We start from the raw sequence: 22,038 nt of genomic DNA on the forward strand, positions 1-22,038 counted from the left end.
CTCTCTTGTCCCCTCTTTGTATCAGTTTTGGCTACAGGCACAAAATCCCAGTCACAGAGCTTGGGCTGCTAAACAGGCACACAGCTTCCAGGGACTCTTCCTCCCTCCTCGGCTGTTTTCCTAACACGGGATTGTTGTGTTTATGAGGACATCCCCTAGTTCAGGGCGTTTTCCAATGACAGTGTTCCACTGGTGTCAGTATGGGGCCAGGAAGCAGTGTGCCACACCCTGGGGCCAGCCCTGGGTTCGAGGTGCCAGCAGCTCTACCTGGGAAAAGCAGGATCTAGAAAGGGTTTGCTGCTGCCCCCCCACTCCCCACCCCCACTTCCATCCTCAGGAGCCCTATTTGGTGTCAGGGCAGCTGGAAATCTGAACCGAGTGGAGCGGGTGGGGACGGGGAGGGACAGGGTGTCTGTCTCTTTAAATGCACTTTGTGTCAGTGTGATAAGAAATTTGATGGCTTTATCAGAAATACCAAAGCTTTATTTAGCAGGGCGAGGCTCACACCACTCAGCTCCGCACAATCTGCTGATAAATAGCAAAAGAAAAAAAAAAAAAGAGGAGGGGGCGTGGACAATGACTCTCCAACACTCCAGCTTAGCCACTGAGGGAAGATGAGGCAGAGAGAAAGGCCCAGAGGCAAAGTTGGAAGTTTGGGGGAATCAGGAACCCACCAGGCAGGGGAGGAGAGCAGAGAAGGGAGGGGAACAGTGGGGTTCTGTGAAGTGCTGACAGGCAGCCCTTCATCTGTTCTCCAAGAGAGACCCTCATGGACTTTTCTGTTACTAGACAAAATTACTGTGATTCCAGAAAGAAAACCAAAAGGCTTTATTAAAGGTGCATAGCCTCCTCCAGCGTCGTCCTGGTAGGCCCGCCCACTCTGTACCAGCCCAGCCTGTCTGTCATCCATGCCAGGCTGATCTGCCCTCAGGATCTGCTGGCCGGACTGGTGAAGGCTCAGGACCAGTCTCAGGAGAAGCAGAAAGGCTATGGCACGGCCCTGCCTACTTGTGGCATTCTAGAACATTCTTCTCCTTCTCCTCCTTCTTCTGAGACAGGGTCACCCTATGTAGCCCTGGCTGTCCTAGAACTCACTCTGTAGACCTCGCTGGCCTCGAACTCATAGAGATCTGCCTGCCTCTGCCTCCTGGATGGAATTAAAGGTGTGCGCCCCTCCTGGCCTCAGAACCTTTCTGCGATCCATGCCAGGTAGGCAGTTCTTAGGCATCCTATGCTGGCCATGCTAGATTCTTCCTGTCTTCCGTGCTATCTCTATTTCTTCTTTCTCAACCTCTCTCTTCCCAAGCATAAAGGCAATTGTTTTCCCACCTGCCTGGGAACCCCTTGCCACTGGTCAGCTTTATGGCCAGCATGAGGCTCACAGATAGTGTGCTCCTGGATGTCCACTTGGCTGTCTCCACACTCCTCCCTCTGCCACCATGAAGGTTTTCATGAACACGAAGCACCCACATTGCTCTATCTGTCCCCCAAAAGTTTTGCCTCTCCTAACCAACTGTTTGTGTAATTGCCTGTTCAGAGACAGGTTTAAGCACTCCAACCCCAGCCATGAGCCACATGGCTAGGAAACGGGGAGTGTGGAGAGAGGAGGAAGTCGTGTCTACATTCTTTCATGATGCCCTTGATCTAAGAGAACAAAAAGCTTGAGTCCGGGTCATAGGCCCTGCCTACTCCAGGTTCAAAGCTGCTTCTGCTTATCATGGGCAGTTGGTCACCTCTCACTGACCACCAGAGTTGATTGAGGGAGAGAAGTCTGCCTCATAGGGCCTCCCAAATGTGACAGATGACCCAGGCTTTCTAGACCTTTCCAACAGGACGGTCAAAGGCTGCCTTAAGGGCAATTACACGAACCCGTGGCTGGGGTTGGCTGAAGACAGCGGTGGACTGACTTTAGCCCCTCTCCCCAGAGCCATGGGAGCCTAGTGAGGCCTGAGATCCCTTCTAGTAAGCTGAGCACTGGGAGCCTTAGCAAGGCTGGGCCAGAAGGCCGAGGGCCAGGCAGGTCGCCTTACAGGGATCCCTAGGCTTTCTATGGTGGAGCAATGGGATTAGCTGGACAGCTTGGCTAGGAGAAGTTCTGGGCGGAGAAACAGGGGGCCTGGGGTGGGGGTAGGGGGGAAGCTGGCCAGGGCAGAGACTGGAGGAAGCTGCCCAAAGGCCGAGGCTCAGACAGACAGGAGGCATAAATGGAAGTGACAGGGTCAGGCCAGACCTTTGTCCTGCAGTCTGATTAGAAAGCCTGCCCTGGATTTCTGAAACTTTGGGATGTTGTCGGACAAACTGGAGCTTAATTCTGTCAGAGCGCTAGGGAGATTAGAATTGACATCCTGGGAGCACATTCCTGGCTGGGCAGAAATCCAGCCCCCGCTGGGAAGAACCTGTGAAAGCATGGCCAGCCTATGGTGGCGGCAGGGGTGCTGTCAGCACCGGTGGCCACTCAGCTTTGGGGATTGGAGCCAGGAGTCTCTGGAAGGCTGGTCTGTTTAGACAGGATGCGTGGAAAGAAAGGACTCTTAGCCAAGCCACTCCTGACACGACACGGATCCCTTCCCCTGGTGGCACTGTCTGGAGCAGAGCTCTGAAGTTTAAGTCTATAAAGTGGGCCAAGCCCTTCCTTCTAGACTCCCAGAGCTTTGCTTTCCTTCAAAGTTACCCAGGGAAGGCAAGAAGGATGCTTCCTGCCGCGGTGTAATAGCATGGCGGGGAGGATGACAGCACAGGTCATCTGGCTGAGTCCCCCTGGAGAGGGTGGGTTGCCGGCAGTGCACACCAGCAGAAGCCGAAGCCGAGAATTCGAAAGGCTTCCGCCACTGTACCAACTAGGCCTCTTCCACCACCAGCCCCGTTAGCCTCAAGAAATCAGGACATGTCTTTCAAGATACATCTAACCCTTTCTCCGAGCTCCCAGGAAACCTCCTCGGGTCTAATCAAGCAGAGAGTGACAGGCAAGGACCTCTACCAGGAGTCACCAGGCAGAATGACCGCCTTCCCACCAAGAGATGGGTCTGGAGGACAGGGCTGGTAGCATACACACACCAAAGCCCCAAGTCAGGCTGCTCTCAGTACCTCTCCCCACTTCCTTCCTGACTCTAATGACTTTTAAATATTGGTAAATATTTTGGCTAAAGCAGGCTCTCTCTTGTGGCAGAGAGCAAAGCTGTGTGCAGTTCAGGACCTACAAATTATTTATTAAAGATCTGAGATGCGGTGCAATTATGTGGAAAGAACCCCCCAAAAATTAAATAAATAAGTAACAAAATAAATAAATAACAGCCCCACTGGCCTCTGGAAGGCTTGGGGAGCGGCACACATGATTGCCGACTTGATGAAATCCCCCCGGATGTAATGAGCTGATTTTTCTGCTGTTAATATTGCATCTGCTGATGAAGGATTCGTTAGGATAATGGAACGAAGCTAAAATATAAATGACTCCCTGTCAAGAAGCAGCTTTTGTTTGTTGATCTCCTGACAGTTCCCGGGCCAAGGCAGGGGTTTCTGTGTGCACATGCATTCCGGAACAGGCAGGAGGGATGGGGGACGAGAGCTCAGGGGACCCCCCAGAGAGCTTGGCTTTCCCTACACCCCAGCATCCTTAGTTTTCCCTTTACTCGGGTAGGTCTGCCTGACCTTGGGAAGTTCTAGAACCCTGGGGGGGGGAGTCATCAACTTGGAGCCCTGTGGAGGGAGCTTGTTGCTCAGGGATCCAGGGTGGGAGTGGAAGTGGGATATGCAGAGGCGGGGCTGGGGGCATTGGGATTTGTAGAGGCACAGTTTGCTGCCTGTGCATGCAGGGGTGTGGTGTTGTGTGGGAGATGGAGTCACAGTCACTTGAGGCATAATATCCTAAGGAGAGGTCCACTGTAAAGTGCCTCCCTTTCCTCTCCTTTCTCACTGAGTGTAGCCCAGGAGTCCATGTATCCAGTGACAACCTGGGACTACTCTCTGGTCATCCTGAGTCCATCTCACAAGTGTGCACCACCACACCCAGTTTCTGGGGTACTAGAGATCTAACCTGCCACAAGGACGCTAGGCTTATCCGTTTAGCTGGGACAAGGGTACATTGGAGGGTGGCACAGGGCAGACAGGAAGGAGGACTCATTTGAAGTTACCACATCACCCTCCTACCCCAGCTTGGCTCATCCGATGCATGCCTCTGCTGAGTTCCCAAGTCTGATACCTGCTCCTCTGGGCTTCTCACCTTTTCTCCTGTTGTATCGTGAATTTTATTATGGTAACTACACATGCCATAAAGTTGACCAATGTGACCATTTTAAGTGCACATTCAGTGGCATTAGGTACACTCACAAGTTATACATCTACCATCAATATCTAGTTCCAGAATGTATGTATGCACATATGTATATGTGAACGTATGTATATGTGCTTGCATGTATGTGTGCATGTATGTATAGGGGCATGTATGTATAGCTGCATGTATGTATAGCTGCATGTATGTATGTGTATGTGTATAGCTGCATGTATGTATGCATATGTGTATAGCTGCATGTATGTATAGCTGTATGTATGTTTGCATTTTGCTTTTTCAAGTCAGGGTTTCTCTGTGTGTAGTCCAGGCTGTCCTGGAACTCACTCTCTAGACCAGGCTGGCCTCGAACTCATAGAGATCCACCTGCCTCTGCCACCCCAGTGCTGGGATTAAAGGTGTGCACCACCACCTGGTAAATTCCAGAATCTTTTGATCACCCCATCCAGAAATGGACAATCAGTCATCCACCAGCTCCTCCCTCCCCAGACCCAGATGCCCACGAATCTGTTCTCTACGGTCTATTCACTATAGTCTAGAGCTTTTTTTTTTTCCATGTAACTGGAATCATATAATTTATAACCTCCCCTGTCTCGTTCCTTTCATTCAGGTGTGTTCATGTTGTGGCATGTGTCAAGTCTTCATTACTTTTTATAGCTGTCTAATACTCCGTAGTCCATATAGGTCATGTGTTGCTCATTCCTCAGCTGATGGGTGCCCAGACTATGGCTACCTTCTGCTGTCCTGAATGGCACTACTATTAACATTTCTGTTCCAGGGCTTAAGTCCCTGTGGCCCACCTTTGAGGTTTATATCTTGAAGTGAAACTGTGGAATCTCCGGGCAGTGGTGGCGCACGCCTTTAATCCCAGCACTTGGGAGGCAGAGGCAAGCAGATTTCTGAGTTCGAGGCCAGCCTGGTCTACACAGTGAGTTCCAGGACAGCCAGGGCTACACAGAGAAACCCTGTCTAGAAAAACCAAAAAAAAAAAAAAAAAAAAAAAAAAAAAAAAAAAGAAAGAAAGAAAGAAAGGAAAAAGAAAAAGAAAGAAAGAAGGGAGGAAGGAAAGAAAGAAACTGTGGAGTCTTTCCCAGAGGCCCTCAGAAGCTAATGCCAAGGGATAGTTTCTTCATGTGCTGATCAGTATTATAAGGGTCCACAGCTGCTGGTAAGAACCAGGAGAGGCTGGGTTCAAATCCAACTTGCTCTCAGGATTTTTCTGTCTTCCTTTTCTATCTCCCTCATGCCTGGCGTCTCTAATCTCTAAGAAATAGGGCCACAGAGACTGGATTGCCTTATGACTCGGCCAGATGGGGGTGGGGTGTCGCCTCTCTGAGCATCTGGCTGCTGAGGGTCTTGGCCCCACAATGTCTCTGTGTCACACAGTATGTCCCACACACCCAGGGTCCTGAATGGAGACTGAGTTGATTCCTCTGCGCTGTACCTTACTTAGCACATGGAACAAACTTCTTGTTAACTCCTCCGCCAGCTCCACCCATCATCTTGATCTCTGAGGCCCTTCAAAAAAAGGGGAACATGCCAGGCCACCAGCTCAGACCCTTCTTCCCAGGGAGCGCTTAAGTCTTATCCAAAGATAGCTGAGGCCTTTGCAGTGGCCATGCAGGGACACTGGGAAGTGGTTGTGTTTCTTTCTCTAGAGGGGTCCCAGGAGCAGGAGGAGATGCCTTTTCTCCTTGAGGCAGGACCCCCATCATCCTCAACTCCCTGGCTAGGCAGAACTGCTTGAGGAAGCCTCCACCCCAGGACCCCTGGGCCAAATAGGGAAGGCTCAAGATAGAGACGTAAGGGGACCCAACGCCAGCCCTGACCAGCACGGGCTTTACCAACTGTAGGACAGCAAGGGCTGAGTTTAAGTGCTTCCTGCTCGTCTGTTACATTGCCGTTATTAAGAACAGTTCTTGAAGCCAGGCGGTAGTGACATATACCTTTAATCCCAGCACTTGGGAGGCAGAGACAGGCGGATTTCTGAGTTCGAGGCCAGCCTGGGTCTACAGAGTGAGTTCCAGGACAGCCAGGGCTACACAGAAAAACCCTGTTTTGAAAAACCAAAATAATAACAATAATAATAATAATAATAATAATAATAATAATAATAATAATAATAATAAAAAAGAACAGTCCTTGAGGAGGCAGGGGTTTGGTGGGGCACAGCTCTGTGGTACAAGCATGAGGACCTGAGTTCAGATCTTAAGCACGCAAGTAAAAAAAAGTTGGATGTGGTGGCCCATGCCCATAACTGTAGCACTGGGAGGGGGATAAGAGGATCTAGCCAGAGAATTCAGTGAGCTCTGGGCTCAGTGAGAACCTCTATCTTAAATGAATGGATAAATAAATAAATAAGATGAGAGGCTAGAGAATTGGCTCAGTGCTTAAGAGTACTTGTTCTTTCAAAGGACTCAGGTTCGATTCCCAGTGCCCACATGCAGGTTTGTCACCTCCTTGGGCACCAGGCGAACCTGTGGTACACAGACATGTATGCAGGCCAGACACAATATAGTAATAAATCTGAAAATATAATAATAATAAGGTGAAACGCAATAGGGCAGAGTACCCAACCGATGCCAACCCGCTCTGGCCTCCACATGCATCTGAAAAAGAAAGCTGGGAGATCCCTTCCCTGCCCCTAAATGACGAGGCCCTCCTCTTGGCCCTGTATAGATATTTCAGGATTCTGGCCAAATCCCAATCACAACTATTTTGGGAAAAACTGCAGAGCTGATCTAGAGCCCACTCAGACTTAATGCTGGACAGCAGAGCCACCTGCCCCTCCTGGCTGGAGGCCTTAGTCCCCTCATCCTGTGCAGGGACTGGCTGCCTGCTCTGCCTGCTGCCCTGGCTGGAGCCGGCAGCCCCCTCATTGTTCCGCTAAACACTGTGTAGAAGTTCCAGGCTTTATTTGGGCTTTCTGTTTTGCCTGGTTATGCTGCGGCTGTGCCTCTGACACACACATACCCTAGCAGCCTCGCAGGGTGCGGGGAACTGCTGGCCCCAGGACAGAGCCTTTCTCTCCCAGCCCTCCTTCTCTGTACCACGTTTATTCTTTCTTTCCCCCTTCTGTTTCTCCCTCCTGCTCTATCTTTTTTTTTTTCCTATTCTTTCAACATGGTTTTCCTAAAAAGTTTTTTAATCAATCAAATTTGAGGCAGAAAATAGGTTTTGTCACGCCTGGTCCCGGGATAGTGTGACTCTCACTCGGGCTCCTGACAGCTCCTCAATGCAGGAAGGAGGCCAAACAGAATATTTCTCCGGGAAAGTGCCCGTTTCCATGACACTGCCCCTTGTTGTCTGTGCTGCCCCCTCCTCAAGCTGCCCGGCTGACATGGCCCCAGCCCTTGTGAAAGGCCCAGCCGGGGGAGGGTCTATGAGGGTGGGAAGGTGGGCTAGGATAGCAGGGGGTGGGCAGCCAGGCAGCCTGACAGCTGTCCTGAATCTCCATGGCCTGAGAAGGCTGGGGAGCAGGTTGGAACCTCAGACAGGAGCCTGGCCTGAGGCTTCATGCATATGGAGCCAGGCAGCCTGTGGCAGACACTGTGGGACCAGGTCCTAGAGCAGTTTCAGCTCTCGACAGAGGAGACAAGTGTCACAAGTGTCGACCTCCTTCAGGCCTTGGTATCCCGCTTCTAGCACATCTTCCCTATCCCCTTTCTTTCTACCCTCTTGTCCATCAAGGATTCTTCCATCATCCTTGGTTCTTCCTGGTCTCCCTCCATTCTAGCATCTTCGGTTCCTGCCAACCTCCAAGGTCGCTCGTCTCCAGATCAGAGCTCCGTGAAAGCCTTCTGGGTCTTTCCTTTTTAGCCCAATTCTTTCTTCCTTCTTCCTGTCCCCGTCTTTCACCCTCTCCTCTTCTCATTCTCTTTTATAATTAATGATTAGTTTTAATTGGTTTGCTTAGGCAGCCTGACAGCAAATTAACAGAAGCCAGCCAAGGGCTGCAAGGCGCGGGTAGAGACCACTGTACTTCAGACCTGGCCAGGGAAAGGGAGGTGGTGGCTGCCATACATGAGCATTTCCTGGCTGTGTGTACTCAGACCTCCTGCGGACAGGTGCAGCAGCCAGCAGGAGGAAGGCAACAGGCAGGTGCTCTGCAAGATGGAGGCTCACAGGGTCAGCCCTTGTGTGGTTTGGCTTTCGTTCTCCTTAGATCTCCTCTGTGCTCTTAGCAGAGATGAGGGTCAGATCAAAGATGGGCATGGCTGATGCCTTTAGACTGGATAGGGTTTGCCTTGGGTGCCATTGTCCTTGCCTGTCTTGTAGCTGATGGGGTTGGCCGTTTGACACCTCTGGGACCCGAACGGAAAAGGCCGCTGCCACTATGGGATCAGGTCCCTAAGAGAGGCAGCCACCATGGCCTACGAGCTCCAGAGCCAAGCTCTGCTTTCTTTTAATTGTCCTTCGCCTCTGCACAGAGTCCTCAGCCTTTCCATGCTTGGGGTTAACCCTGGACAGAGAGATAGAAGAGGGAAGGATGGATGGTTTGGTGAATGAAAGATGGAGATGATGCTTGGAGGGTGGATGGATGGATAGGGAACTGGCAGAGGTTGGGTGATGGTGGTGCACGCTCTTAATCCCAGCACTCAGGAGGCAGAGATAGGCAGATCTCTGTGATTTCAAGACTAGCCTGCCTGGTCAACAGAGTAAGTTCCAAGACAGCCAGAGCTACACAGAGAAACCCTGTCTGGAAAAACAAACGAGGGGAGGGGAAGAGAGACAGAGACAGAGATAGAGACAAAGAGAGACAGCAAGACATAGAGACACAGAGAGACGGAGACAGAGACAGAGACAAAGAGAGACAGAGACAGAGAGACACAGGGAGACACAGAAAGAGTGAGGGGGCAAAGAGGGGGCTGGGCACTTCTGCTTAGGACTCCTAAACATATATATTCCTTTTCTCATTCTGCCTTGAGGTAGTTCCGCTAACATTAGGGACCCTTCCTGAAGGTAGGGGTCCTCTTTGCGTTCTCTCTGACGCTTCCTTCCCCCCAACTCTTACAGAACCCTACCCTTTGTTTGTTCTCTCTCCCTCCCCCGACCCCCAGACAGGGTTTCTCTGAGCCCTGATTGTCCAAGGCTTGCTTTGTAGATCAGGCTTGCCTTTCAAACTCAGAGACACCCTCCTGCCTCTGCCTCCCTAGTGCCGAGATTAAAGGTGTGTGCCACCACGCCCAGCTACTGAGCCCTACCTCGACTATGCCAGCTTTCTCATTCACTGCCATTTTCTGGTTGTGCCAACCACTCGTTCCTACAGGTCAGAATAAGAAGGCATCAGCACTAGGAGGGGCATTGCTTCAGACCTGGCCAGGGAAAGGGATTTACACCACTAGAATAAATGAACGAAACTGGCCTACTGGGAATTTACTGCTCCGGTCCTTCTAGTGTCCCAGATCCAACTGAGAGATAGTGAATGTCCCTGCTGCTGTGCGCCAGGCTCCCTGCCCTGGATGGGCAAGGATGGGACTGTAGGACGCATTTTGGCGCCCGCCCGTGTAATATGCATCTCTGCCCCTCCCCCTCCCCCCAGCCCCAACCAACTCCCGGAAAGTTTCCTCCCCGATTGTTCTGTGTGATCAGATCTGCAAGTTGCTCTCTAAGCTTCTTGTCACATTTTGACTTAATGAAGTGCAACTGCTGAGGGATTTGGGTTCAGCGCTCCGGTCTCCCGCGCTCCCTTGTTGTCAGAAAACAGGGGTGGTTGGGGACAGCAACACTGTGCTGTAAGTCGTTATCATTCCGGTCAGTCTGTTTAACACAAAATTAAACAAAGAACTAATTAGTGCCTCATGAATTAATAAATGCACAGTTGCCGGGGAGGAGGGAAGGGGAGGAAAGGTGGTGGAAGGGAGATACTGGAGTTGTAGAGTTGGGGGGCTTTGGGGGTTCAAGGGAGGCTGGCTGGGGCGTCTTGACAGATCTCAAAAAGAGCTTGGGATGGTCAGGATATGGTGAGGCCCGGACTTGAAGCTCATTGGCCATTCCCTCTGCCAGCTGAGCCCACCTTGCTCCCAGCAGCTTTGGCTTTGGGGTCTCCATACCTGTTCCCCTGGTCTAGCCTGTAGCCTGTCCACTCAGCTCCCCTCTCCTCTCCAACTCTGTCACTTTTTCTTGAGGCTCTCATCTGCCTCTCCCACCTCTGCCTGGCAGCCATTTGCTCTCTGTTGCCCCCTACCTCAGATATCTGTTCACTTCCCTGCAGACCCCTCAGCTCCCACCTCCCAGATGAGTGTCCTCGGCCCTCAGCGCACAGGGAAGCCCTCCCAAACCACTTGATGATCGGCCAGTTCTCAACCTCTTTACGCAGCCGAGCAGGCTCTGCCCTACTGAGCACCCTCCGACCCAGCAGCCTGCCATAGGTTGTAACACGGGCCTAGCAGAGAGTAGAAACCTCCTTAAGAGGACATGTCAAGTACAATTAGCTTTATCTGTCTAAAGATGTCCTGGGAATGAGAGAGTGGGAGGTGGGACTGGGTGGCATTCTGGGAGCCCTGGACAAGGTCACCTCATCTCCTGCAATCCCCCAATCTGATTTGGGGATTACATAGCCTAAGGAAATTGGTGTTACTCCTCTTGCATCATTGATAAGCCACGAATGAGGGAGAGAGGAAAAAACAGGGAACAAACAGCAAACTCTTTGTCCAGCAGGGCAGGTGCCATGGCTGGGGCCTCGGGCCTGGCCCAGGCAAGGGCAGGTGGGGCCAGGTGGGTAGGTGCAAGGTCTCTTGGGACTTCCCTCCACAAGTGGATGCTGTCCCCTGGGTCTCCAAACTCCTGCTCTAGGCTGCAGAGGACCCTGAGCCCGCCATGACGAGCCACATTCTCTATTGGTTAAATACCCTCTCCAGGGGTGTGCCTTGCCCTGTCTGAACCTTCTGTGGGGGTTGTCTTGATTCATCTAGGAGGAAGGTACCGTCTACAGTCTGTGCCTAAGGAATCGAAGGTTCCTGATGCCTGGCCTTGTCCACCTACCCCGGGGCACTCACACTGGCACTGGGAACGGTTTGGCACTTGCCATTTTTGTTTCCAGGGCCCAGGAGAAAAGAGTCAAGGAGTGGTTGGTGTTATGTTTATTGTCTCCAGGAGTACCTGCTTAGCCACTGCCGGTTCATGGGTGCCTAAAGGCCTATAACCAGCGTGTACATGTGCATACACTTGTGTGTGTGTGTGTGTGTGTGTGTGTGTGTGCGTGCGCGCGCGCGTGCGTGCATGCGTGCGTGTGTATACACACACACACACACACACACACACACACACACACACACACACACCTCCGCCTCCACTGGGCAGTATGAAAAGCACTCTGCCTTTCCCTGGGTTTCAGTATCCCTAGAGCCATGTTTCCATGTAACGGTGCCTTTTGCTTCTTGAATTCTCTATCCTTGGTTGCCATCTACTTAAAGTGGGCCCAAAGCAGAGGCCTTTGAGCAAGTCTGAGTCACTGACCCCCCAGGCTAGCCCTGAAGCATCAGCCCTTCAGCCCGTAGGTGGCACCTAGGGGTCGTGAAGCGTGCTCGAGTGGGGAAGAGTCTAGGAAAAGACTGACAGGCTCTTCTTTCTCCCCAGGATGAAGTGACCCCCACCCCCAACCGTGTTTGAGGAATCTCTAGGACCCTGTGAGGTAAGGCCCGAGTTCTTCCTCTGTTCTGTGTGTCGTGTGACAGTTGGTGTGAGATACATCACCCTGGCCCGAGTTCAGTTCTACCAAGCATCCAAGACGGATGGGCTGGGGCATTGGAGACAGGGAATGGGAGCCTCATGGCTACTGGAACCTGTCAGGAACAATGGGGTCCCAGCAAGAGCTGTTTGGCTTTTATGCTGGAAACGGGCATGGATTTTATGATGGATGGATTGGGGATTTGGAGCAAGGAATGAGCTCCAGGCAGCAGGAGTAGTATGGCACCCATGCCTTGCCTGGGCTTCTCCTAAGACGCTCTCACTCCAGCCGCCCTGTATGTCCATTGTAGTAGCTGCCTCAGGCTTCCCAGGGAAGTTCTGCTTCTAACCATGCTTGGAGATCCAAAAGACTTTAACGTCCTAGACCCCAAGCTCTGCCTCCTCCTCTGACGTTGAGTTACCTCCATGCCGGGTAAGAACTGGCTGGGAGGAGGCTTCAGGCAATGGAGTGCAGGCTGCCATACCCTAAGCCCAGGACTCCCTGGAAGCCAGGCACTCAGGACAGCAGTGTTCTTCACAGGCTGTCACAGTCCCCTGGTGGCTCGAGAACTGCGGGGGCCACCGGGCCTTGGCCCCGGGCAGTGCAGTGTCAGAGGTGACCGGTGGAACGCCAGTGTTATGTAAATAGCGGGGCCTGCCCGGCGGGCGAGCAGGCTGGCTGCAGCCATCCATCATCCGGGCTCGGCGGGGCGGGGGACAGACACAGCACCGTGCGCTTGGCTCCAAACCTGTTTGTTTTCCCTTTGTCTCGCGCATTTCGGGGGCCAGGCTGCGACCCGCTCCAGTTTTGTCCCGCTGGCCTCCTCCCCATAGGGAGCACGGGGGAAGGGAGGAGAGTCCCTTGGCTCCCACCGCGGCATCCCTTTCGGACTTCAAAGGCTCCCCCAGCATTGTCTGCGCCTGCGGGCAGTGGCCCTGAAAACGTGATCAGAGGCGGCCCGGTGTAGGGCAGGCCCGGCCCGCGCCCTGCGCTCTCGCTGGGGCCCGTGGATTCCTCCCTTTGCCGCCAGCACCACCCTGGTTACAGCGCAGCTCCGGGGCGCTCACTGGCCTTTCTCTCCCGGCGCCCCTTCTGGCTCCCTCTGGTCTCTCCTTCCTGCTCTCTAGCCTCGGCCTCACTTCTGTCTGGGCGCATTGAGACTCTAGAAATGACCAGAGCTGCATGCAGCCTTCCACTCTCTCCTTGCCTCCTTAAGAATCTCAAGCCCGTCAAAGGGTTTCCCGGGATGCTGTGAGGCATAAATAGGCTTCCCATGCTAGATTCTCTGTGCACCCCACCCCCCACTCAGCGTGGCACCGGACACAGGAGAGCAAGTCTTGCTTCCCCTGGGGACCTCTGTCAGATTAGGTACAAGGTCCCCAGGAAACACCTCAGCATCCTGAAAGACGGGACGCTTCCATTTTCTGGACAAGTCTCAGGCAAACTACAGTTCCTCGGTCACATTTGGCCCACGGCCTGTGTTTTGTAAATAAAGTTTTATTGGAAAGGGATGGCCATTCGTTTTCATATTGTCTATGGCTGTTTCTGCTCTACAGTAACAGAGCCGAGTGACTACAGTGGAAACGGCTTGGCCTATGAAGCATAAGATATTTACTATTTGGCCCTTCTACAGAGAAGGGCTTGCTGGCCCAGATTCTGGTTCTTGATTTTTGTTCCCTCTCTGATAAAAATATACGTGAGATTTGCCGTTGTAACCTGCCGACGTGTGTAAGTCCTTGGGGTTAAGTGAATTCTCAGTGTTGTGTGGTCACCATAGTGAGGCTGGGATTGCATAGCAACTCTAAGCTGGGGGTTGGTTTCAGGCCGCGCAAAGTCCTGCTCTGCTGGGGAGTCTCTGCCCCTCCTCTGCCTCTCCTCTGCCTCCTGCTTTGTTGGGTCCTTCTTACCCTGAGCCCCAGCTCCTCTCTCCTCACCCACCCCAACTCCCTCAGAGCTCATGCATTCAGTGGCCCTTCTGTAGCCATTACCAAGTGTTTTAACCTCAGATCCGTAGTCGGAGTCATCGCGCGTGCACGCGCGCGCACACACACACACACACACACACACACACACACACCTCCCACCCTGGCCCACTTTGTAAGCTGAGAAGGATGTCCTGTAGAGTGGTTGGGTATGGGAATGCCATGCCCAGAATCCAACAGGAAGGGCAAAGGGGTTCCTTCCGCCCAGCCAGTTTCCCCAGCAGCCACCCATCACTAGGACCGTGGAGCGTTCCCTGACCCTGTCTGGAAAAGCTCTGATCCTGAGCCCTTGGAACCAGCAACGCCTCTGAGTCCAGTGGACCTTTGGGAAAGGAAGGGCACTGGGGGGCAGAGGCGGGTGCACTAGGCAGTCCTGGGCCCCTCGCTTATTGCTGGGCCCTGGGGTGTAGCCCATCATCCTCTCAGGCCATCAGCTTCTATAAAATAGGGATCCTGCTCACCAGGTCTGCTCCACAGGCCTGAGCTGGCTGGAGCTTCTGGGAGGAAGCAGACCAGGGGGAGAGTCTGGGTCTGTGTTTCAGCCTTTGGGGGGGGGGGGTTAAGGTGCAAGCTAGGCTGTCAAAGGCCCTGGGGTGGGTCGCTTAAGTGAGTGCTTTCCCTGTCCAGGGTCAGGGATCCAAGCTGGCCTGGTGTGTCACCATAGCTATGGAATAAACCCGGGGCGCCAGGCTTCACATGAGAGAGGGATACTTGGAGGTCTGGGATGGGAGCTGTGCAAGCCAGGTCTCTGGCTGCCTGTTTGGTTGGCTCTGCTGAAGTCCCTCCCTGGTCTCTCCATCTCTCCTCCCCTCCAGGCCTTCTCCGTGCCCCATAAGTTTCTCACTCTTCTTCCCCCCCCCAAGTCCCCCCCCACGCATGGCTCCCTCTCCCTCTCTCCTTTTCATCTACTCGGAAGGCTTTACTTTACTTCCTTGTCACCCTAATTGATTGCATTAACCTTTCAGCGTATTGGATTTCCCCGGCATCGTGCAGAGAGCCCTGTGCAATATGCTTATAATCTGAGCCATAATGGACAGTTTGCAGTCAACAAGCCCCTTCTCCCATCGGCCCCGTTGACATCTCTCTTTCTTGCCCAGGCCACGGTGGCCGCGTCTCTGGCTGGCAGGGGTGTAGCTATAGAATGGACCTAGGAGGAAGTGGACGCAGGATCAGCTCTGCCTGTGCGTTTCCCTGCCTCTCCTGTCTCCCTGGCTGAACTTCCTTTCTTTTTCCAACCTCCAGCTTCTAGCCTTTGTTGGGTCCTCTTGGCTTGGCTTTCTGCTTCTGAGACACTGCCTGATAAGTGGCTGTATGTTGGAGTTTGTCAATGAGAGAGTCCCCTATTGTACCCAGACACCCAGTTCTGGCTTAATCTCCCACATTGGTCTCAGACTTGTGTAGGTGGCAGGAGATGTCTCAAGGTCTCGATTTCCCATCTGTCTTTGTTAAGGGAAGAGAAGTGACTGACCCAGGTACCATGGCAGTAAGTGGCAAAAGCCCCCAGGATGGACTGGTGGGACTGACAGGAGAGGGGAAGGAGGTGCGGAGGAAGAGAATAACTTTGTAGAATGGACTCCATCAAATCGGTCTCTTGAGGGGTGCCTGCTAATCTAGCAGCAGGTAGAGGGGCCAGCCCTGTGCCAGCTGCCTGATCTTAGGAGCCCAGTCCCAGACTGAGTCCCCATTCCTTGTGGGTTCCAGCGAGGCCCTGGGCTCAGCAGCCTGATGGGAGAATCCTCACTCACTCACTCACTCACTCAGGACAGGATGAATGTCAGGTTGAATACATTAGTGTCAGCTGGAGGAGCAGGACGGAGGCTCCCATTAGCCCCATGGTACTTCCTTCTCTTCCAGACCCTGTCTCTCCAGCCCTCTGCCCAGCATCTCCTACTGACCATCTCCACCTCCTGCCATCTATCACTCCAAAGGGCAAGCTTTGGCAAGAGAAGGCTGGACCTCAGTCCTTCCCATCCTCTCCCAAGGATTTTGGGGGTGGGCAGAGGGCACAGCAGGGAGAAACCAAGCAGCGAATTAAAGTTTGTGATTGTCAGTGTCAAGAGAAGCTAAATAACCCTGTAACTAGTATGAAGGTGAATTCACGGTCTGCTGCACATAGAGAATATGAGTGTCTGCAAGACAGCGAGTATAGCTCCGAAGTCTGCCCGCCACGGTGGGCAGCCTTCTCTCCAGGGACCAGAAGGAGGCGGGAGGAGGCCACGCACTTCCCACCCCCTGGCAGGGAGCAGCTGCCCAGGATCTCCCACCAGGCATGGGGCGAGGGGGGAAGGGGGGGAGACAGCTCAGTGGCTTGACAACATGCTGGCCAGCAACCCATGCAGGGATGCATTCGTAAGCACCAGCAGTATACAGTCACAGACACCGGCCCAAGCCCCATATTAACAGTGGATCCTTACTGACCACTTACTCTACGCCAGGCTGGATGCTGTCTCCAAACCTCTGTCCAAAGCATGCAGGTATAACTGCCATTATTCCCTCCTCCCCCCCACACTATTTTGTGACCACTTTATTGAGATATAATCCACATGTCATCAAATGTACCCATTTTTAAATGCACAATTTAGTGATATTATTATTATTATTATTATTATTATTATTATTATTATTATTACTATTGTGTGTGTACTCACAAGGGTGTACAGTACAACCATCACTACAATACTGGTTGTGGAACTTGTTCATCTCCCAGGAAGAAAGCCTTATACTCCTTGGCAGCCACTGACTTCCCTTCCCCACCTACAGACCTAAAGAACTGCTAATAGTCCCTTTAGATGTGAGGGAATGGAGGCCCAGAGACGGCCAGTGACTTACTAGGATTACACAGCCTGGCTGTGGAGAGGTTGATGGAGCTTGTATTTGAACTCAGGCAGAAGACTTCAAAGCCAGCATTCCATGTCCTGGTGGCTGCCCCCACCCCATGCCCTACCTTGTATTTCTGACACTTTGGGCTCAGGCATGTACATGCGCCATCTGAACATGTAGGCCCAGGCTGCAACATGAAACTCTTCTCTCCAGGTATGCTCACGATTCGATGCAGCAAAGCCTCACACACACACACATACACACATACACACACACACACACACACACACACACCCTCCCACGGCACCCAGCACCACCCCCCTCCTCTGCCTTGTCTTTCCCAGCCCTACTCCTGGAAGGGAGGCTTGGCACAGAAACCACGCAGCAACAGGGCGGCTAGAGTGGCCAGGGAGACTTAGGTGACTTTGGTGGTGCCTCGGGGATCTTAACATGAGAAATCCCTGTGCCTCCTGGTAATTGTAACTGAAGTAAAGTGCCAGCATGGCACTGAGGAGCAGGGCCCTGCCAGGGGCACCGCCAACAGGGCTGAGGCCCGCTTTACTTCCCAGCCTGTCTCTCTCCTGCTTCTCTTCGGCTGGTGTTTCTCCACCATCTTCTCCCCACCTCTTCTCTCACGTCCCACTTTCCCACCTCAAAAACTTAAAAAACAAAAACAACCAACCAACCAACAACAAATGAAAAACCACCACAACAACTGGCTTTTGTAGCCTGTCTCTTCGCATTTGCAAAATGTTGGAAATTTCTGTGAAATGTTCACTGTTTCTGATAAGTGACGAATCCAAGGACCAGAGACAAAGGAAAAGTAGACAGAGACACACAAGAGAGAAAGAGTCTGCTGGATTGAGCTTGGGTTTTTTTTTTTTTTTTCCTTTCTCCTTTCTCCCTCTAAGGTGGAGGATCCGGCCGGGCCAGTTTGGATATTTATTAAGAAAAAGCCAAAGATAATTAACTTTTTTGTTTTTGTTTTGTTTGCGGTGCCTCCCCTGCTGGCACTCCACGCTGCCTGGCAGATCAGACCTGCTCCTGTTCTTGGGTGCTGGGCCGCTGGCAGGCCTCTGCTGCTGACTCCCCTAAGCCTGCTGGGGCCACCAGCTGCCTACCCAGCCACCCAGCTTGGGTTTTAGGCAGGGTAGACCTTAAGCTGCCACCAATGCCACCTCTCCGGGCTCTCCTGAAGCACAGAGCACCCCTTAGAGGCCGGTAAGTGGTGTGGAGAAGGGGCTACTGCCAGCTCTCTTAGCTAGTGTGTCCCTTAAGGGGAGTGGGGGTAAGAGAGTCTCTCCACCAGAGTTCTGGCCAGTTTGAAGGCTGCTGGCTTTCTTCTCCAGGGAGGGAAGAGAGGGGAATGAACTGGAAGTGCTGGGAGAAGTCTGATTTGGGCCAAGTTGGTCTCCCTCTTGTCCCAGGAAGCTGGTACTCTGTCAGGACCCATAGACTCTCGAAGTGCCTGTTAAACAGTCTCTGGGCCATCCTGCGCTATCTGTTATGTTCCCATCTTTGACCCAGCCTCATCCATCAAGGGGACCACGGGAGTGGTTCTGGGAGCCACATTTAAATGAAGCTGTTTGTCCCCGGAACTCCACTAGGTGTGTGGTTCAGCTCACTGACTAAGAAAGTAACACTGAGCATTTGAGGCCTCACTGTGAGAGACAGAGCTGAAGACATCTCAGGAGCCAAGCCTGGCAGGACAGTGAAGATGGTTGCCTCCCGCCCTAGCTTGGCTTAGGGGTGGGGTTTGCTCCTCTGTTGGAGGATATGCCTGGGCCCCTCCCCTGCAAGGGTGCTCTCCTCGGGCCCCCCAGGCTGCATTTCTGCCAAGCGGAGGGGTAGCGGCAGTCACAAGGTCCCTCCAGGTAGGGAGACTGCTCTGGACTTGGACAGAAGAGAACATTTTTGAAGGATTTTGCTGGTCCCCTTTTTTTCTCTGAAATATAAGGATGTGCAATTTTTTTGGTTTCAATTTAGCATTGGAGAATTTTATAATTTAGTAATTAAAATCTCTGATAGGCTTTAGAAATTGCGGCTAATTGAATTTAATGGGAAGATGATTTTCAATTTTATTTGATTACCGGGACCCCTGGCATCGGTATTTATGGGAAAAAAATGGGAAATGTGCTGTGTGGGCTAAGATGGCATAATTGAATTAGGGATAATCGGATTTCTCCGTCATGAATTTCACTATAATTTTCCTATAATTTTCCATTAGATATCTAGTTTACAAATATTCACAAAGAAATGAAGCTCTTTCGGAATGGAGATTGCTGGCTAACAGGATTATGGGCCGAGCGTGCGGCTGTGCCAGCCCCTACCCTGCCATAATGTGATCCCTGTGTCTGCTCTACACTTAGCGTGGCCTTGGTATCTTGCTTCGCCACCCACTATACTGGAAGCTCCGTCCTCCCCTTTGTTTCCTCTCCTGTGCTCCTCTCTGGCCCCACACCCACTTGTCCAGGGCCCACACATTCTCAGCTACCTGCTGGCTGAGCCCAGTCCCAGCTAAGGCCCAGGCCTTATGGAAATGGCTCAGCCCTTCTGTGTCTGCCCCCCCCACACACACCCATGCTTCCTGTCCACATTCAGTTGGCTCCCTGTTTTCCCCTGATACTCTCACTCCATCCCTGCAGAGCACCCTCAAATACACAGACGCCCTCACAGGTGCGAACATGCTTATTCACATGCACACACAGACCTCTGGCTAAGGCTTCTGTGCCCTGGCCCAGTCGCCTGAGAGGGAACCAGTTTATTGGGATGCTGGGGTGGGGTATAAGAACAAAAGGAGCCTTGTTCAAGTTTATGTGAAAGTTACAAATTCAAAATGAGAGCAGATAAAGCATGAGATACCTGGTGTGTAAACAGGCTGGCGAGCCGCAGGCTCGGGAGGGAGGGAGGTAGGTAGGAAGGGAGGGAGAGCGAGTGGGCACACAACACAGTAGAGAGAAGATGTGAGCCTGCATGGCAACCTGGTCGGGGAGAGCGGGGGCTGGTGTGGCCCACTTGACTGCATGAAGTTACTAAAGAGATTTCTGTTCTGCTTGGGGGGGTGGGGGGTGCTCCTAGAAAGACCTGGAGGCTCTGAGCCCCAGGCCCTGGAGACCAGCAGAACTCATGAAATGTTCTCACGATGACAGAGCTCAGGCTCTCAGAGTTGTCAGCACATCAGAGTAATAAGGAAGGACTAGGAGAGCCACACCTCTAAAAGACACCAGACCTCTATTCTCCCATCGGTGTGGGTTCACTCAGGAACAGAGAGCAGAAGAGATCTGAAGAACACACAGCCTTTGCCCCGTGGCCCACAACCTTGATGCTTCAGCCTTCAGCTCTGTCCTGAAATCCTACCATGCCAAGTTGGTCTCAGTTTCTTACTGCACGGATCTCTTCTCTTCTGCCACACGTGGCTCCTTACTCCTGGGTCCAGCCTGCTCCACCTGTGGTGGCTGATGGTGAGCCACTGCCTCAGAATAGAGGGTGCTTTCTGAGCAGCCCGGGGCTCTCCCACCATGGGTCGTGTGTGGCAGGCTCACTCTCCGGCTGACCCTGACCTACAGCTCTCCTTCTCTCTTGGCCTTGCCCTGTCAGCCGTGCCCTGCTGGCCTTTGCCCTTCAGAGCCTCCAAAGTTATTGTTCTTCCCTGGGTGACTGGCAAGGAGAGGTGCTTCCCTGTTTATCCAGGCCTTCCTAGGGGTCAGACCTGATTATCATCAGCTGAAAACCAGGACATTGGGAACCAACCAGAGACTTTGTAGTCCCCCCTCCCTCCCGCGCAGGGAGCTCCTTGTCTGTACACACATCTTCACCAGCTGCCGCTCCTGATGCTGGGGTTTCCTTCTTCACCTGGTTGCCCACACCAGCCTGGGGTGTGGGACTAATTGCCTGTTGTTACAAGCCAGAGCTACAAGGGGGCAGAATCATTGTTGGTTTTTTTTTCTTTTTTGAGGGGGTGGGGGATGAGCGGCAGCACCCACAGAGGTTCCCCAGGGCAGTCCTGGACACACAGATCCACAGAGAAGCTTGGCTGATGGTCGGTCCTCTCTGTCTGGCTTCCTTGGGCCCAGCTGTTAGGAAGCATGTGGTTTGGTTTAAGGGTTTCAGGGCCAGGGGATTCCTGGTAAACTTAGGTCTTTGCACCTAAGGATGGGGATGGATCTGAAGCGTGGGGGAGGGGGTGTGACAACCTAGACGGAGGTTCCCAAGAAGGCAATAGGGAGGGGGGCAAAGCAAGAGAGGGATGCCGTATTCTTTGTGGAGCCATTTAGAACTTAAAAAAAAAAAAGGTGAGAGGAAAAGAAGAAAAATAAGGGGAAAGTAGGAGAAAGAGTAGATTGTTAACTTCCTTGACGTCTTTGCCTCAAGGCCTCCTTGGGCCCCTCCCTTTGCAAAATAGAAATATTGCAAAAATAGGCCAGCGCCATTTTGCTGAATGCTGCCCAGACCAAGGCGAACTAAGTCCATTCTCCTCCCCTCACGGGAAGGCTGTGTGGCCCATCCTTCAACAGGAGAGAGGGTGAGGTAGGGTGAGGTAGACAGCAGGCTGGGCCACCTAGGGACAAGAAGCTGAGCACAGTGGAAACAGGCCTCGGGATAGCAAACCTACTGGGGTCCTGCTCCCTTCAGGAAGCTTCCATGAGCTCCTCCAAGTCAGATGGTAACAGAAAGTCCCGAACGCCTGAGGCTATAGCACTGGTCATTTGGGGTTGTATGGGAAGGAGGGCTTGGCTGAGAGACTTCCAAACCCTGGGAGAAACGGAGAGTCAAGAAAGACAAGTGCTTGGTCCAGCCCTGAGAGACACCAGAGTGGGCAGGGTGTGGTCCCCAGGGAACAGGTGTCAGGACGCCGGCCAACTTGCTTGAGGGGTGCCTGTGTTCAGGGATGGAAAGGAAGCCCAAGTGATGACGTGGATCTACGGAGGAGATTGCCTAGAGACTGTGAGGGAAGAAGAGGGGGGCGGGGGAGGAGAAAGGCCTGGGGACTGGAACGTGCGTGGCCTGACATGGTGGGACTCCGAGGCCATTTTAAGGGCAAAAGCGAAGCAAAGCGGTGGAAACTTCAGACAGTGCCGGTCTGCGGGAGTGCGGTGGCCAGCGCGCGGGAGTGCGCGCAGGGGGAGTGGGAGGGGAGAGCGCGAGGCTGACGTGCGAGCGAGTTTCTCCGGCTACACCCAGCCGCGCCGCCCGCGACTCCTTTCTTCTTCCAACTCCAATAGCCACAGCAAAATGAGGGAAGTGGGGTGAACAAGGGAAACACAACCCCTTCCACACCCGCCCCA

At 52.8% G+C, this 22,038-nt stretch overlaps 1 protein-coding gene across 3 annotated transcripts in view; it reads left to right on the forward strand.

Annotated features, from left to right (window-relative positions):
- The window catches only part of Casz1 (castor zinc finger 1), a 151,370-nt gene that overhangs the window by 74,949 nt on the left and 54,383 nt on the right, over window positions 1-22,038 (forward strand). For all 3 annotated transcript variants that reach the window (XM_031379474.1, XM_031379477.1, XM_031379475.1), the window contains exon 3: window positions 11,861-11,915. The gene's annotated coding sequence lies outside the window, so the exon portion shown is untranslated. The remainder of the gene's footprint in view (window positions 1-11,860; window positions 11,916-22,038) is intronic.

The sequence above is a fragment of the Mastomys coucha genome, unplaced genomic scaffold, assembly GCF_008632895.1.
Source record: "Mastomys coucha isolate ucsf_1 unplaced genomic scaffold, UCSF_Mcou_1 pScaffold18, whole genome shotgun sequence".
Lineage (NCBI taxonomy): Eukaryota > Metazoa > Chordata > Mammalia > Rodentia > Muridae > Mastomys > Mastomys coucha.